Genomic DNA, 17,519 nt, shown 5'->3' with positions numbered 1-17,519 from the left:
GAAAAATGATCCTTCGATTCATTGGGCAGGGTTGAAGGGCTAAAAACATCGACAAAGAACGACTTTTCGTCCCTGGTTAAATTAGGCGAAGATTGATTTTCTTGTTGGGTTTTCAATGAGGAAAAAGTGCGAGGGCGAGGAGGAGGGCGGCCGAGATGGAAGGAGGAGGCGGTGGCCGTGGCGTCGCGGGGCCTCGTCCGACAGATCACATTCTCAGCTACCGCGGCGCGCTTCGCAGGAGTCACATTCGATTCGTCCCATCGGCAGAAGATCGTTCACTGGATAACTCGACGCAGCTCATCCCACGGTACTTCGCCGAGGACTTCATGACGGAAATTGCGACGGTGGCACGGGGTATACGGGGGGGAGGGTGGGGAATATAATACCTCCCCCCGGATTAAAGGAAAGTGAGTATACAGTGCTTTTTTTTGTATAAATTTTAAAAGTAATTTAAAATTTAACGAGGCGAGTGGAGGAATCCGAAATATTTCCTCTCTAGAAGCATGTAATTTTTTTTTGCTGAATTCTTAAATTTGAACTCAGTTCACCCCCAAGGGAAAAAAATTGATAAATTACTTTTAAATATGTGATCCAATTGATTCGATTTACTGTAAAACAATAAAAAAATTAATAAACGGGTTTTTTACGGTAATTCACATGGAGTTGGACTAGTTACCTCAATTTTCATGGGAGTGGTACGATACAAATTGTTCTCATTGTAGATTATTTTTTATCTGATGGACTCACCCGTTTTCATCACTATCATCAGCATGAATCTTACTTCTATTATCCATAGAAATTTTATAACGAACGACATGCCAAAGATTTAATTATTAAGCACAAAAGTAAAAATAGTAAGCAACAAACAGAACTAAGCACTAGTCTAATCTCTTATTGCGTATTAAACCTTAATAATAAATATTCTTGTTTAAAGAGAAATTTAATTTGATCTTAATGTTAAATTTTTTATGTAAACATTGAAATAATAATTTTATTTCTCACATAGATCAAAAGTTTTTTTTTGCTATCGCATGTACAATTACTAGAATTATTGCACGATTATTACTAGAACCCTCAAGTATGCGCAGTTTTTTCATTTTTATGGGAAATTTTGATCAAAAATTGTTTTGCCAAAAAGTCTCGACTGACTATTTTTATCAGTGAAAACTCGTTGGTTCGCAGTATGAAATTTAAATGTTTTCAAATGTGTAGGGGTGTTTATATGGCGTGCTTAAGCTCATAATATTAATAATCTGAGCGGTGTTAGTTATTTTAATTTTTTCTCCTTTTCACTCTGTCAGATTTATTCTTTAGCATTGAAGCGTGGGAAGATCGAGAGCTATACTTGGGAATAAAAATGTTTACAACTTTTTTGTTTTTTTTGTTTATAAAATTTTATGAAATGGCATTTTTTTAAATAACGTATTGCGATTGTGGATACACAAAAATTTTATGTTGGGCCTGTTTCTCTTTTTGTTCAGCTGTTAATGGCTTTTTCTAAATTAAAAACAGAAAAAGTATTTCGATAAAATGTTTCATGTTGACAGGGTCAAGAAGAAAATGACAATCTAGTGCACCAAGAAATCACTTTTGTACAATTTATTACGGTCGTCTTGTATAATTTTGTATTGGATAAGCATGATTGAAATAAGTACTCTTTGTTATATTCAGAAGTTTTTTTACATTATTTTTAATAAATTTGAATGAGAAAATATAATTTGACCATGCTGTGTTCGATTGCCTTCTCGCAGATCGATCCTGTCGACTTGAACTTCGATGACAAAACGTGGTTAAAAAACTTTATTGAAAAGTATTAAGTAATAAATATATTTGTAAAAAAACCGACGGTTTTTATTATGTGTGGTCTAGGATAAATGCAAAATTATGAGATTTCTCGTTGAGGTTTTCATGGCGGTGGTTTTTTTTTTTTGATCTGAGGAAATATGATCCTTTCCAATCTGATGGTTTGATCTATGAGAATCTTTTCAAATTATTTTTCAATTTTCATACTTTTAAAAATTTCAAAACAGTTAAATAATATTAAAATATTTGTTAGGAAACTAATTTATTAAAGGTAAGTTTAATGTTTAGGTAAGGTAATGTTTATAAACATAAAAATTTTTTTTCTTAGATTTTGATCAATTACATCTTTGTCATATATTGTGAAATGGCATTGCACGTCCGTTTTGATTATTACTTTAATTGTATTACTAGATAGACATAATTACTCCTAAAAACACAGTAAAAAGGAGTATAAACTTTCCTTGAATGTGAAACAAAAGCATTAAGTATATGTATGATTGTTTCGTTAAGAAAAAGCTCTGTAGTTGAAAAAAGTTTTTCTACGAGATAAATTATCTCTGCCGATAAATCCTTGTCACCCTTCTTTACGGTACAAAATAATAATGGGTTTTACGGTTCATTTTGGTGGGCTATCATTTTTCCAGCTCGAATTTTTGAGATCTACTTCAAATGGCGCTTGTGAACCGACTGTCAATTTGTTATAGTAGATTCGCTGGAAAATTTAGTCTTTTATCATTTCATTTTAATAAATTGATCGAACAGCGAGGATCGGCAAAGATTGATAGTTTATGATCCTGCAGATCCTAAGAGGAAATCTTCAATTAAAAGAATGTCTCGATATTTTCTTTTTTTAAAGAGGGTCGTTCCTTGGCATTTTATTTCTGCGATTGATTTTTCATCGCTTTCAACACCCCGGAAAACAATTACCTGTCGGCCATTCAGAGAGCATTCAGTATAAAAGCCCAACACGGAACGGTAATAACCGTGAATATGACGGTTTAACAAAAGAGTAATTTCGTTTCATGAGTTGAAAAAAAAGCAAACAAAACATTTTTATACTTGACCTGTAGTAATCATAATCATTGGAATATTCCATCCATGAATCGCTGAATCATCATGCTCTTCAAAACAGAATCTGAGGTGTAACACTCGGAGATTTTGAAAAATACAGTTAGTGTTTATGCCATTTCCTCCTTTGCATTGAAAATTATAATAAAGACAGGATGAAGAGAAATCGTATGAAAAGGAAACGCCTTGGACGATAGCATCTTTATAAAATATCTATAAAGTTCATATTGGGGGCGTCGGTGGCCGCGAGGTTTCGTCTTTGACACGGCGCTCATCACTGTAAGGTAAAAGTCCCGGGTTCGAATCCAGCGGCCCTGCATTCAAACCCGACATATTTACAAATGGGCTTTTTTTCAAAAACACTGGCACCCTGAGGGTTTATATGACCTCTGCTGTTGCGAACCCTCGTCAAAAAAAAAAAAAAAAAAAAGTTCATATTGTATAAACTATGCATGTCCGTCATCTTTTCCAGACATATTTGTATTTTGGCCAGAAGGAAGTTCTTACTTGACAGTTTAGATTTGGTGATGATAATATAAGCGAACCCGTTTCTTTTCGCCATTAAGCTCAAGCCGAGCCAGCGGATCCGATCTTCCCTTTTACCCTCCTACATTCTCCAGACCCCGCTTTGTTATTCAAAATCTTTTTCGCACAGTTAATTACAAAACGAAAGTGGGACTACGGAGAGTTGATTGCGGATCCGAAAACCACCGGGTGCAGGGAAAAAAAGGACATAGATTTAACACATGGATATGCCTCCGGGTCGTAAATAGGGCGATTCGACGAGGATAAAAGGGAAAAGTGATCGGAGATTGAGAAACGGAATGGTGACGCGTGAAAATGGCTAAGAAAGGATCGCAAAGATATTCGGGTCATACTTTCCTTTTTACAACGGGCCTCATTGGCATTGGTCGATGACGTTAATTGAAATTAAATTATACTTACCACCCCCTGGAAGGCTGAAATTATCAAATTCAAAAACGCTCGAAAAGAACTGTACTGAAGTTGTAGTGCATCCCAAAGGATGAAGACAGAATAAAGGCCGAATTAAAAGACCTTCTACCATTTGTTTATGCTGTTTTAACCAGATGCCAAAACTGGGTATACTATCAAAACAAATGTCGCTCAGAAAAACAAAACATGATACATAAAATCGCTTCACTATATGAATTCCACTAAACAGATTAATTAAGTAAAATAGTTTAAAGTAACAACTTAACCTAAAAGATTCTCTTTTCTGTATGTCTTATGTTTCTATGACAGTCAACGAACAATATCATGATATGCTGGTTAAATAAAATTTGACCCCAACTGCTCAATAATACAAAGTTAAACTTTTATAACTTAAGTTTACACTCGGAACAGAAATAGGTCATAGAATGTATGATGGAAGTGTTAAAAGGCACATCCAACTTAGCGCTTGAGCTATTTTTTCCAGATGTCAAAATTTACTTAGTGGCCAAAACCAATTTTGTTAAAATGTTATGATCCATAAAATGGTTTTCTATATGCAGATTAATTAGTGCAATTTTAGTAAATTAACTCGAAAAGATGGCATCCGTGCTATCAGGTAACTTTTCCGCATGTCCTTACGTTTGAGACGATTTCCTCCAGTCCATAATACAAATATTAAACCTTAATAAAGTTCAGCTCTTCTGAAAAGAACCGATGTTTAGAATCTATGGTATCATGAAGGATAGATGGGTGGAACAGTTAAAAAGCTACAGCCGAAGTTGGCTTAAGCTGTTTTATCAATATGTTGAAATTGTCTTAACGACCACAACCAACATATTTAGGAAAAAAAAGCGTGAACAATAAAATCAATTCTGTCCATTCCTCTAAGAATGTTAATTAAGAGGAGGCGTCGGTGGCCGCAACGGTTTAGGCGTTGACACGGCGCTCATGACTGTAAGGTAAAGGTCCCGGGTTCGAATCCAGCGGCCCTGCATTCGAACCCGACATACTTACAAAATTTTTTTTTTAAAAAACACCGGCACCCCGAGGGTCGATATGACCTCTGCTGTTGCGAACCCTCATAAAAAAAAGAAACAAAAGGAACATATTAATTAAGTAGAATATTTTAAAAACCTAAGAGATGGTAACCTTTCTTAATGGGCAACTTTTCTGAAAGTCCTTTCCGTTTGAGGCAATTTCTGTCAAGAGAAAATATAACATATTCCTTGCTTCCTCGAATCGAACCAAACGCGTGGCGGTTAAAATGTACATTAACCTAAACATTTTCTACTCTGAAGAATTCATAGCGACACTGAACAATTATAAACGTTTAAAACGGCTTTCTTTATTAATAAACCGTCCGAACACAACGGAAACCGACGTCGAAACAATAGAAGGGCTATATTGTTAAGAGGAAAATAAGACTGGACTTGAAGGAGAGTGACAGGGCCTCTTCTTCCAGGAACAATTAATTGGTGAAACAGGACGCAATGGACAAGAGACGTAAATTGAAGGAAGCTTCAGGTAACAATCTTCCAGTATCGCAAATTTGGCTTATAATTTCTTCTCTAACGTAACTGATTTTGCTCGTTTTTACGGGACTTTTTTCGTCCAGACCTGAACTCTATTAAACCCGTATGTGTACATTGTTTAACCAATATTTTGGACTGATGTAATTTGGCCATTTCATTTGAATATGTTTCCTATTTTCTCATTTATTTTAGACAGGTTTATTAATATTCCAGTATATTCAGTATAAACTATTCTTATCACGCAAATTACACTGTTGTTTCTTTCAATCCTTTTACCTCACCGTCTTAATATAACATATGTTGCACATCGTTGACAATTACACATGACCAAAAGTCAATTATTAATTAATTAACCCCAATAAAGCTTCTAACGTGATTGACCGTTACAAAAGACCAAAAGTCTAGCTTTATTTATTAATTAATCAACCCCTAGAAAGCTTCTGTGCGTGGTTGACCAATATATCGGGTTGTCCGGAAAATAATGCAGGATTTTAAGTTTTCATTAAAAAAAATCTATATAAAATATTCTGTTTACGTTTACAGGATTACNCCACTAAAAACTTCTGTACGTGGTTGACCATTATATAAGACCATAATTTTAGCTGTGTTTATTAATTAGTCAACCCCCAGAAAACTTCTGTGCGGGGTTGATCCTGACAAAAGACCAAAATTTTAGGTTCATTTATTACTTAACCATCCCCTAGAAAGCTTCTGTACGTGATTGACCACTAAAAAAAACTAAACGTAACTAACTAAACGTTTGTTAATTAATCAACCACTAAAAACTTCTGTACGTGGTTGACCATTATATAAGACCATAATTTTAGCTGTGTTTATTAATTAGTCAACCCCCAGAAAACTTCTGTGCGGGGTTGATCCTGACAAAAGACCAAAATTTTAGGTTCATTTATTACTTAACCATCCCCTAGAAAGCTTCTGTACGTGATTGACCACTAAAAAAAACTAAACGTAACTAACTAAACGTTTGTTAATTAATCAACCACTAAAAACTTCTGTACGTGGTTGACCATTATATAAGACCATAATTTTAGCTGTGTTTATTAATTAGTCAACCCCCAGAAAACTTCTGTGCGGGGTTGATCCTGACAAAAGACCAATATTTTAGGTTCATTTATTACTTAACCATCCCCTAGAAAGCTTCTGCACGTGGTTTACCAATCCTCCAGAACAACATTCTAGATTTGTTCATTAATTAACCAACCTCTAGAAAGCTTCTGTGCGTGGTTGACCATTATACAAGACCAAAATTAGAGTTCTGTTTATTAATTTACCAACCCCTAGAAAGCTGTGCGCGTGGTTGATCATGACAAAAGACCACAAATCTAGTTTGTTTATTAATTAATCAACCCCTAGAAAGCTTCTGTGCCTGATTGACCACTAAAAAAAACTAAACGTAACTAACTAAACGTTTGTTAATTAATCAACCTCTAAAAACTTCTGTACGTGGTTGACCATTATATAAGACCATAATTTTAGCTGTGTTTATTAATTAGTCAACCCCTAGAAAATTTCTGTGCGGAGTTTATCCTGACAAAAGACCAAAATTTTAGGTTCATTTATTAATTAACCATCCCCTAGAAAGCTTCTGCACGTGGTTTGCCAATCTTCGAGAACAACATTCTAGATTTGTTTATTAATTAACCAACTCCTAGAAAGCTTCTGTACGTGGTTGGCCATTACTCGAGAACAAACTGTTCATTAAGTAATCCTTAGAAAGTTTCAGTAAGATGTTGAACATCACAGAAAACCAAAATTCTAGGGTTGTTTATTAATTAACCAACTATTATTAAAGGTTGCTGTTAATATAAAATTGTTTTTCATTATATTGAACGATGGTCGAACTATTCATTACACAGATACATGTCAGGACTTTTTGTTGACGTGTTCTTTTGAGCATAATAGCCGAAACATCGTGGCTGAGATTTGCGAATGAAGTCGAGAATTCGCATTGTCCAGCCTCCCACGGCGAGTCCCACGGTGAAAGCCGAAATCGTCAGGGTTCGATGCGGTTATGAACCCATGGTTCAATCGATAAAGAGTACATTTTTTCTGGATAACATTGCGTTTGGGATAACCGCAGATCATGTCAATTGGCGTTTTTTTTATTTGCTCCAGACGATCTCCCTATGGAACGTGTATCGAGCAAATGCCAAAATTTAAAACCAAAAAATATCTTTATGTTAAATAAGCTCTTATCCGCCATAGTAGGAAAGAATGCACTATATATACATAATGCTGAAAGAAAACATGAAACACGAATTTGCCATTGTCAGGAAAAAAGTAGAAAATTTCTTAAAGAAACAGCAAAACCGAACGCAAAAAATAGAAAAATAAAACATGTATTTATCTTGGAGTAAGAAGATCCAAATATAAATTTGCTACTTTCTGACAAAATCTTTAGTAAATAATCAATTATTTTTCCTGCTGGAGACTTAACGGATTTGTCAGAATGTGATATAGTCATCATTCGTCGTGGATGCTTCAAAACACCTAACTGTTAAGTGTTTTTATATTAAAGTTTTCTGCTCTGAATAACTCACGAAGACTCTTCGACAGAATTTATGTCTCCAACGGGGACTTCACGCACTGTTCTCTAACATTTCACTCTCACTCAAACAACAAGTGACTCGAAACAATTGTTAATAGGAACTGCAAAAATAGCAGTAAAGTCATTATCGTGAAAATAATTGTAAACATTAAAAAAATTTTTACCTAAACAATAAAATTTTCTTAAATTTTAATATATATGAATAATTTCTGTATCAAATTTAACTAAAATTCTATGTTTTCTTTGTTTTATACAATCCTTCTTATTGTTCATTAAAATATATATTTTCCAAAGTAAAATGGTTGTTGCTTTGTATCATTGTTCTTGATAAAAGGGGAAAAATAATGTAACTAGTTCTGAAATTTAATTGTAATAAATTAACGGTGTCTGTGTTCCAAATACCGAGTTTCGTCTACGAGTTTCTATTCATCTATTTGCCAAAAACAACTTCACGGTTCGTGAGGTCTTACTGAATGGAACGACCTTCATTTCCGTTTAATTGAGACGTCAGCATGTTCAGCAGCTGTACCTGGACAACTGTTTTCCGTCCAAATCCCGTACATTTTCTTTATATCTGTGAGTCGAATTGGATTAGCACAATTTTTTGGTAAATTGCAGAACCAAGGACATGTTTTCTGAGCGGTTGGGAACATGCGAACCTTGGTACCGTTTTCTTTGTAGCGGAAAGATAAACGCGAAAGATCCATTCCTTTCTACTCCCTTTTTAATTAATTCTCCGAAGGTTTCAACATCCAATTTATACTAAAGCTTAATGAGGAATAAATGAGGATTTGTCTACTTTAAATATAATGGTATTATAAAGAATAACAATTAAACTTGCAAACATATGTTCATACGTTTTGCTTCCAATAATGTAACAAGTTTTAACAGATCTTTTTAAATGTATAATATACTATTTGGTCTGCCTATCTTGATTGGTCTCTCCGACGTGTTTCGGCATTTAGCCATCTTCAGTGTGTCTGACAAAAAACGAAAAATTGCTTGAAAAAACAACAAAATCCAAGGCAAAAAGTTGACAATTGCTTCAGGAAACAATAGAATCCAAGGCAAAAAATAAAAAATGTTTTGAGGAAACAACAGAATTCAAAGCAAAAAGTAGAAAATTGCTTGAGGAACCAACCGAATTCAAGGCAAACAGAAGAAATTTGCTTGAGGAAACAATAGAAACCAAAGCAAAAAGTGGAAAATTATTGAGAAAACAACACAACCCAAAGCAAATAGTAGAAAATTGCTTGAGGAAACAATAGAATCTAAAGCAAAAAGTAAAAAAATTGCTTGAGGAAACAACAGAACCCAAAGAAAAAAGTAGAAAAATTGCTTGAGGAAACAACAGAACCCAAAGAAAAAAGTAGAAAATTGCTTGGGAAAACAACAGAATCCAAAGAAAAAAGTAGAAAATTGCTTGAGGAAACAACAGAATCCAAAGCAAAAAGTTGAAAATTGCCTGAGGTAACAACAGAATCCAACGGAAAAAGTTGAAAATTGCTTGAGGAAACAACAGTACCTACAAATCCCTACTCAACGTTAAAGTGCAGGCTATTTACGGCTCATTTATTCTGTTATTTTTCGTATTCTTTTACGGTAGCTTATTCCTACAGAAAAAATGTCTTTAAGGCTTGTATTTTTCATGTTTAATTGTCAAAAATTTGAAAACTGACGGACAAAAACAATCTTGTTTAAATTAGAAACCAGTTCATTGTCAACTATTGTATTAATTTCTATATTGCTTTTAGCGTATTGTTGCACAAAAATATGTTTTCATTTATCGTTTTAAATTTTTAATGTAGGGCCTGGAAAATTGTAGAAATGCTGGAATAACAACAGACCTTACAAAAGAATTGATTAAACGCCATGGCTTTTGTTAATTTATTTTGTTATTTTAAATTTTGTTTTTAGCTTTTTGATATACAAAAAAAATATTTTTAAGGTTTGTTTTGTAATGTGGTGTATAGGAAAAAGCTGAAAAGTTACGGAAAATGGAACCCACCAAGCTAATTTTTTATTAATAAAACAAATTTTATTTTTATGAATTCAATTTTGCCAGTAATTAGTTTCATTAAAGTTGTGTTTCTTGGCCAAAATTGAACTATAATTATTTACTTTTCGGTTTGAATTACTGGGAGGATGCTTCTAAATTTTCTTTCTTATTAAACTGTTATTTGAAAATATTCACTCCAACACTTTTCCCTTTTATTTTATTTTTTATTCATTAGAAGGGAAATAAGAGCTGATACGAACTGTTGCCTTTGCAGTAAATACACAATAATATATCAAAAATTATTGTTTTTTTACTTACAAAAAAATCTGACAAGAGAGAGTGAGAGTTCTTCGATTTTTAAACGAGGGGATCTCCAAGTGCACATCCAACTTTTCAGTCTGGTTTCATTTAAAAAGAATCGTGCTCTTTATTGTTTGATTTTCCCCATTTTCAGTGATCCGGGAAAGCCACGTACGTCGCGGCAAAAATGTCGACGCCCCGGGAAACAAAAAATGAGTTCATCGCGTCTTTTCGCAAAGATGTGGTTGCCGAATGTGTGTACTTTTCCTCAAGTTGTACGTGTTCGAAAGGCGAACATGGCGGCCCTTGGCATTGTTCCTTCTCCGGGCTTCATTTTATATTCAAGTTCAGCCCACAAGAACAATGGCGGGAACTTTGTGCCCCTGAACCTGAAATCCAATGGAGGGTACAAAATACACCGTCATAGCCTTTGTGGGTACAATTTTTAATTGGAAGAACAAAAATATAATGAACAAGAGCTGCCTAATAAAAATATCTACGCACTATTGTCGTTGGACAATTTATGTAAGCCTTTCGACCATTTTGAGTTCAATCGTTCGTCTCTTCGCCTTATTAACTTTTTTCTCAAATCGTTTTCCTCGTTGTTTCGAATAAGTTTGGATAAGTGATAAAACGGTCCTTAGGAAAAATAAGGAGAGAGTATAGTACTCAGGCAAACCGTTCACATTTACAAGTCCAGTTGGTCTTTGTGCGTGTGTTTCTTCGATTTCTCTACAATACTTATATTTTCCCAGTGGGGATCCTCCAGATAGTGATGATGCTTCGTCTCAGCCCGGTTGTCCAGAGTCTCGAATACCACCTGCTGTCATATTGTACCATCCCATTCGACATCAAATATAACTGTCGTCCTCAAACAGATCTTTTTTTGCTCAATCCAAAACAAAATTGCAAAAAGTTTACTATTGTGTTTCTTTTTTTCGACGAATATATATTGTAGGTCAAGAATAAAAACACGTTTCAACAACCTGGTAAAACACCTATTATGAACTACTTTCACATTTCATCATAAATTATCTTTATACGAATTACCGAAAACCTCACTTCACTCAACTACAGTTACAACATTCAAGATCAAGAAGAAATCTCTCAAAAAAAAGCTTTATAATGATTCGTCTTGGACTGTTCACTTAACTGGGTCCGTCTATTCTCGCTGGTTTAGAAATCCATATCTTCTTATTGCAACCAAATCAGATCAAAGTTTTTTTATTCTAGAGACGAAAATAGGCATTTCAGAGTCAGGGAGTGGATAAATGATATAAATGAGTTATAATAGTATGAAATATGTATATTTAGTATATACAATTATAAATAATAAATTATGTGTTAAATTCAGTTATTTTCACTTATGATTAGCTTTGTACAGTCAAACATTCCTCAACAGAACAGAAAGACTTTTCCACAACCAACCTCTTCACATTATTTACCTATGCTTTTGGTGGAAGTTCAGCTATTTCCAGTGGTGTAGCGTTAAACAACTTTATTGCCCAATAATCTGATGCACCACAAGAAGTACTTCCAGTGAATTATAGATTTTTAAGTACCTCAGTATCATGAAAATTAAAAATTTAATATTTTTCCTATACAATCTTAGCATTCGCATTACACTTTCAATTTGACCAGTTTCATTTTTTTTAATCAAAATTCAGTAATTTATCAATATTGTATTAGCACATAGATTGTAAAATAAAGTGGGAGGTTTATGGGCTGACAAACAGCTGAAGTCATCGCCTGCCCTCTGGGTGTTTTCCTTTATTTTGGTCTTTCAAAATGGCACGATTTGAGCATTTCGATGTGTTTTGTATGTTCACTATGTTGATATACTAAAATGCAAACTAGATATAAATGCATATAAATATATACATGATTACAAACGTAGAAGTCTGATCACATTCACTCCCCAGAATACTCGATATTCCTCTGGGGCGCAGTTGGACCCACTCAATTCTCGTCAAAAACTTACTTTTACTCTCCACATCTCACACACTATCCTAGAGTACTAGATATTCTTCGGGGCGGAGTCGAACCCACTCTATTTTCATTAATAACTTACTTTACTCTCCAGACATCACACATTTTCCCCGATAATCTATATTCCTCTGGGGCGCAGTTGAACCCACTCCATTCTCGTCAGTAACTTACTTTTACCCTCCAGACATCACACACTACCCCAGCGTACTCTATATTCCTCGGGGCGGGGTCAAATCCACTCCATTCTCGTCAGTAACTTACTTTTACTCTCCAGACACTACAAACTTACCGAGATACTTGATCTTCCTCGGGGTGGGAATTTTGTTGATAAACACCCTTTTATAAATAATTTGTTATAAAATTATAATAAATTGGACATTACAAATTGAAATGGAAATGTCTGTTACATTATTAGACTTAAGTGTGGTTAAGGCATGGTTAGCCCATAGATTTTTAATTGGGCATAAATGAAGTGCTATAAAGTTGTTTGACCCCTCGTCCGCGACACCCAACTGGTAGTTGGACGTTAAGTCCTGTATAACTAGACTTAAACTTTTGTCTTTCTATATTCGACAGAGAAATTTTTATTCAGCAAGAGGTTTTTTTTTATAAAATGCTAAAGATTTGTTTATGATGTATAGAGAAAAATCCCCTGGCCAAAGTCAACAAAAATTTCGTTAAAATCGTTTGATAAAAGAATACATAGATAGCATGAATTTTTCTGGTATTTTTTAATATTTACGATGGATTAAATGAAGAGTATGATTTTTAGTAAAATTTAAGGTTATAAACTTGTAGTCGAAAAAAAACCTGTGTTAAACTATATTTATATCAATTTACGGCAGGCAGTCGCTCTTTAATTAGCAAATGGGGCAGAGCGGATAAATAATTCGTTATATATCTTATTGTAACCAACTTGAATAGCTACAGGTACTCACGACACTTGGGAATCTTCTCATCATTGTTTCTTTTCTCCAATTAAACACTTTCCACTTCAAACGTTGACAATGGCTCGGCAATATTTCTTTTCAAGTGGGGATAAATTGCTATTCAATTTTAAAATTTGAATGAGGAATTTTGGGGATGGAAGAAGTACAGTTACGCGAAAAATGAAACCAAGGGAAACATTTTTTTACTTCAAACGATATTTGTTTCGAATTTATTAAGTTTTTTCTTCTAATTTTTGTTTTATTAAGTTGGGGGTAGATTAAGAATTATGAAAATCCTTTCCTCCACTAAAATTTATATAGTTCTATTGTGGAACTTCAATAAATTATTGCTACACCTTGGAAAGTGTACTTTTTCTGGATTATTTCATGTCTTCTTAACCTTACTTTCTAAAAAGGTATATTACTAAATTAAAAATTATTTTACATAAATTTGAGTTGCTAGCTTCTTAGGGTCGACCATTTTTGGTTTTGTTCTTAGCCACGTCCTGGCCAGACAAAACTGACGAGGGTATTTCTTTAAAAATTCAATTTTATTAAGAACTCGCATCACGTTCAACTTTCTTTATAAAAAATAACCGATTGCCGATATTTTCTTTTTTTACGATAAAGGAGAAGAAGTAAGTAATTGAGCTTTTTATTTAAGTGTTATGAAAAAAATCTTTTGTCAGTAAATTGGCACAGAAATATTACAAAAGTTTGTTTTTCAACGGTCCGAGTTTCACTAGGACTATTCGGACTGTCCGGGTGGTCGGTTAATGGGATAACAATAAATGGATGAACCGACGCCTTTCCATTGCCATTGTCCATTTACTTGACAACAAACGAGCTCACCTGGCTATCCCACGATTTCTCCAGAGCAGGGGTGCTCCTGCCTTCTCCTGCGCCATTATTTCCTCGGTTGCAATTTGGGATCGTTGTATTGTTCAAATTCGTTTTGGCTGTTTATTTTGCTGTGTCGTTCGTTAATCGGAAGATATTTTATTTCAGAGAAAAGTTTTGACGATAAACTTTTCTTCAGGCGAGTTTATGCGGGCAACTTATTTCTGTTAAAAACAGAAGCGTGAATGGTACGAGGGATCAATTTACTAAACTTTCAGCAGTAAAACAAGCTTAAAATGTACATTTACGCTTGATGTCTCACACACACACAAAAAAAAATTATGTGAACCGTGTAAATACTCTTTCATAGTTATTTTTGACCATAAGGTCTGGTATTTTGGAAATTTAAAACATATCTTTCAGCTGGTTATTTCCCATTAAATTGCTTTGCATGTCTTGTCATAAAATGTGTTCGTAATTTTTTTTCCTCCTGGTCACTACACTGACACTGCAGCCAGTACTGCTCCCGAAGTTTATGTGCTATAAAAAACCAGGGATTTAGTAGGCATGTGCTATATTTTTCTTTGATTCTGTGATGCAATGTTGAAAGATTTGACTGAATTGGATTTTACGTTGAAGGACTGCATGACTAATGAGCTAAAATTAGATTTGTATTTTTATAGATTTATGTCCACCAGGAACCAATTTTTGTTGTCGATAAAGACCTCCTACAATAATTTTTCAAATGGTTATACTTATAAAAATATAAAATAAAATACCAAGAATATCTACAGCAAGTGCTGACAATAAAATTTTGTTAATCATTAATCATACTTAGCTACATTAATAAATTTGCACGAGGTAGAACAATGGTGTACCTATTCGCATAATCTTAAAAAGACCCGGCGATTTCAGGGTCAGCCAACGAGGAAATTACAGTATCTTCCCATTCTTTAGTGTGCAGCGATCCTATGCCGTGTGGGAAAATTCAACTAGCTTGATTTCTCGACTAGACGTCAGATAGAGCTCTGTTTTAGGTTTGGCATAAAGTCTCGGTCCGCTTAGGCTCGCAGGTTTACAAGTCTAAATTTGCGCTTAACTCATCAGTGATAAATATCTACCCAAAACAATGAAAAATACTAAGCAATTAAAAATTAAAAAATCTTTTATTGCCAAATTTAAAACTAAGCATTCAGACGACTATTTACAGTCATGTAGTGCATCATCATATCATCATATATTTGACATTTTGTTGTGAGAAATAAAGTACACATGAATCAATTGATCAAATTGTCAATTTTTTAATGGAAGGCTTTAGGGAGTTTTCTGACTTATTATATGTCAATCAATTGTTAGTTCACCAGATAGTCTTCAATTGGTATGGTTTGTTTTCATAGGCTTTGTGTTGATATGATTTGGTTATAGTTGTTACTTGTTGATTGTTAAAGCTTGTGATGATGATGTAACTAAATATCATTTTTTTGGCCAGGATCTTTTGGACACCACAATGTACCAGCTAGTGGCAATTGCTGTTTAAAAAAAATTTAACTGCCTGATCTGCATTATATTCTGGGTGTATCATCATACATGTATATGAATATATGCTCGGAGCATAACTTTGTGCTCTTTGGCTTGTCACAAATTTTCTACACTTTTTGCAGTTTGCATGGCCCTGCTTTTCATTACAACAAATCTGCTGTTGTCTATATGCATAAATGCCACCCTTTCAGAACAATGAAGGCAGAACCCTTTTCAAAAGTTAAGCTTTGTAGCATGATATTAAAGACTATTTTAATAAATTTTATTTAGTTTTGAAGCACGATTCATTGATATTTATAGGATTTTCAATAACCCAACGGCAATCCAGTACTCATACCAGAAACCTCTTAAAATGTTGGGTTAGTGGTTTCAGAACAAAAAAGGCAAAACCCTTCTGAAAAGCTAAGCTTTGTAGCATGAAATTAAAGACGTTTTCAATGAATTTTATTCAGATTTGAACAGCGATTCATTGATATTTGAAGGGGTTTTTCAAAAACCCAACAGCAATCCAGAACTCATACCAGAAACCTCTTAAAACGTTGAGTTAGTGGTTTCAGAACAATGAAGACAGAACCCTTTTCAAAAGTTGTGCTTTATAAGCATGATATTAAAGCCGATTCCAATGAATTTTATTCAGTTTTGAACCGCGATTCATTGATGTTTAAAGAGTTATCAATAACCCAGCAGAAATCCAGTCCTCATACCAGAAATCTCTTAAAGAATGGGTTTGTAGTTTCAGAACAAAGAAGGCAGAACCTTCTCAAAAGTTCAGCTATGTAGCATGATATTAAAGACGATTCCAATGAATTTTATTCAGTTTTGAACCGCGATTCATTGATATTTAAAGAGTTTTCAATAACCCAACAGCAATCCAGTACTCATACCAGAAACCACTTAAAATGTTGGGTTAGTGGTTTCAGAACAAAAAAGGCAAAACCCTTCTGAAAAGCTAAGCTTTGTAGCATGAAATTAAAGACGTTTTCAATGAATTTTATTCAGATTTGAACAGCGATTCATTGATATTTGAAGGGTTTTTCAAAAACCCAACAGCAATCCAGTACTCATACCAGAAACCTCTTAAAATGTTGAGTTAGTGGTTTCAGAACAATGAAGGCAGAACCCTTCTCAAAAGTTCAGCTTTGTAGCATGATAGTAAAAACGATTCCAATAAATTTTATTCAGTTTTGAACCGCCATTCATTGATATTTAAAGGATTTCCAATAACCCGACAGCAATCCAGAAACATCCCTAAATGTTGGGTTGTTGGTAGAAAGGTTTTAAACCAGTTTCCTTGGATAACATACCAGGATTGTTGTTGGGTTATTGAAAACCAATACAATGTCTACGAATGCCTCTACTGTCACCATGATTAATGATGATTGCATACGTTTCTTTGTTACATTTTTTAATATATAGGTGATCAAACACTAGGTTATCACCGCCTGTTACATTTTTAGTTGTTTTCCTTTTTCTAGAATTTCTTGCCATGTCCCCTTTCATGCGGAATTTTGTTCAATCAATTACCAGTTATATTGAGCAAAGTCAATCTAATATTGTAAAATGTATTATTGGGAATTCTATATTATTTTACTTTTTGTATTTGCTAAAAGGTACTGTTTATTATTGTGTTCTGTAGTGTATTCGATCGATTTTTTATTTTCTGTATTGCTTGATTCCAGAATTTTGGTGAAAGAATGATGAATGAATTTTTGATTACCAACTTGAAATAATTTATTTTCCTGTGTAGACCACCAGTTCAAGATTTCCCAAGAGTAATTTTGAAGGTATTTCAATACATAAATAACGTGGTTTGATCTTAATAAAGATAATAATAGTTTCAGTTTAATATTTAATAAAATCCAAATAATTACATATATGATAAAGTTATACTTTTGTGGCATGATAAATGCTCAAGGATCGATTCAATTTAGGATTCCTTGAAGAATGAAACCTCGTTGCACCGAGAGAGGCCGCTGCTTTCTTGACCCACCGTTCAA

At 34.0% G+C, this 17,519-nt stretch overlaps 1 protein-coding gene across 1 annotated transcript in view; it reads left to right on the top strand.

Moving 5' to 3' along the window:
• The first annotated feature begins 212 nt into the window (after positions 1-212).
• LOC106662846 (mucin-3A-like) overlaps positions 213-17,519 on the top strand; it is a 43,996-nt gene continuing 26,689 nt past the window's right edge. Inside the window, exon 1 of the mRNA XM_014387250.2 lies at positions 213-407. The gene's annotated coding sequence lies outside the window, so the exon portion shown is untranslated. The remainder of the gene's footprint in view (positions 408-17,519) is intronic.

This window comes from Cimex lectularius, unplaced genomic scaffold, assembly GCF_000648675.2.
Source record: "Cimex lectularius strain Harlan isolate CLEC.00 unplaced genomic scaffold, Clec_2.1 scaffold45, whole genome shotgun sequence".
Taxonomy (NCBI): Eukaryota; Metazoa; Arthropoda; class Insecta; order Hemiptera; family Cimicidae; genus Cimex; species Cimex lectularius.
The sequence above is the reverse complement of the archived record's forward strand: the minus strand, read 5'-3'. Positions and strand labels throughout refer to the sequence as shown.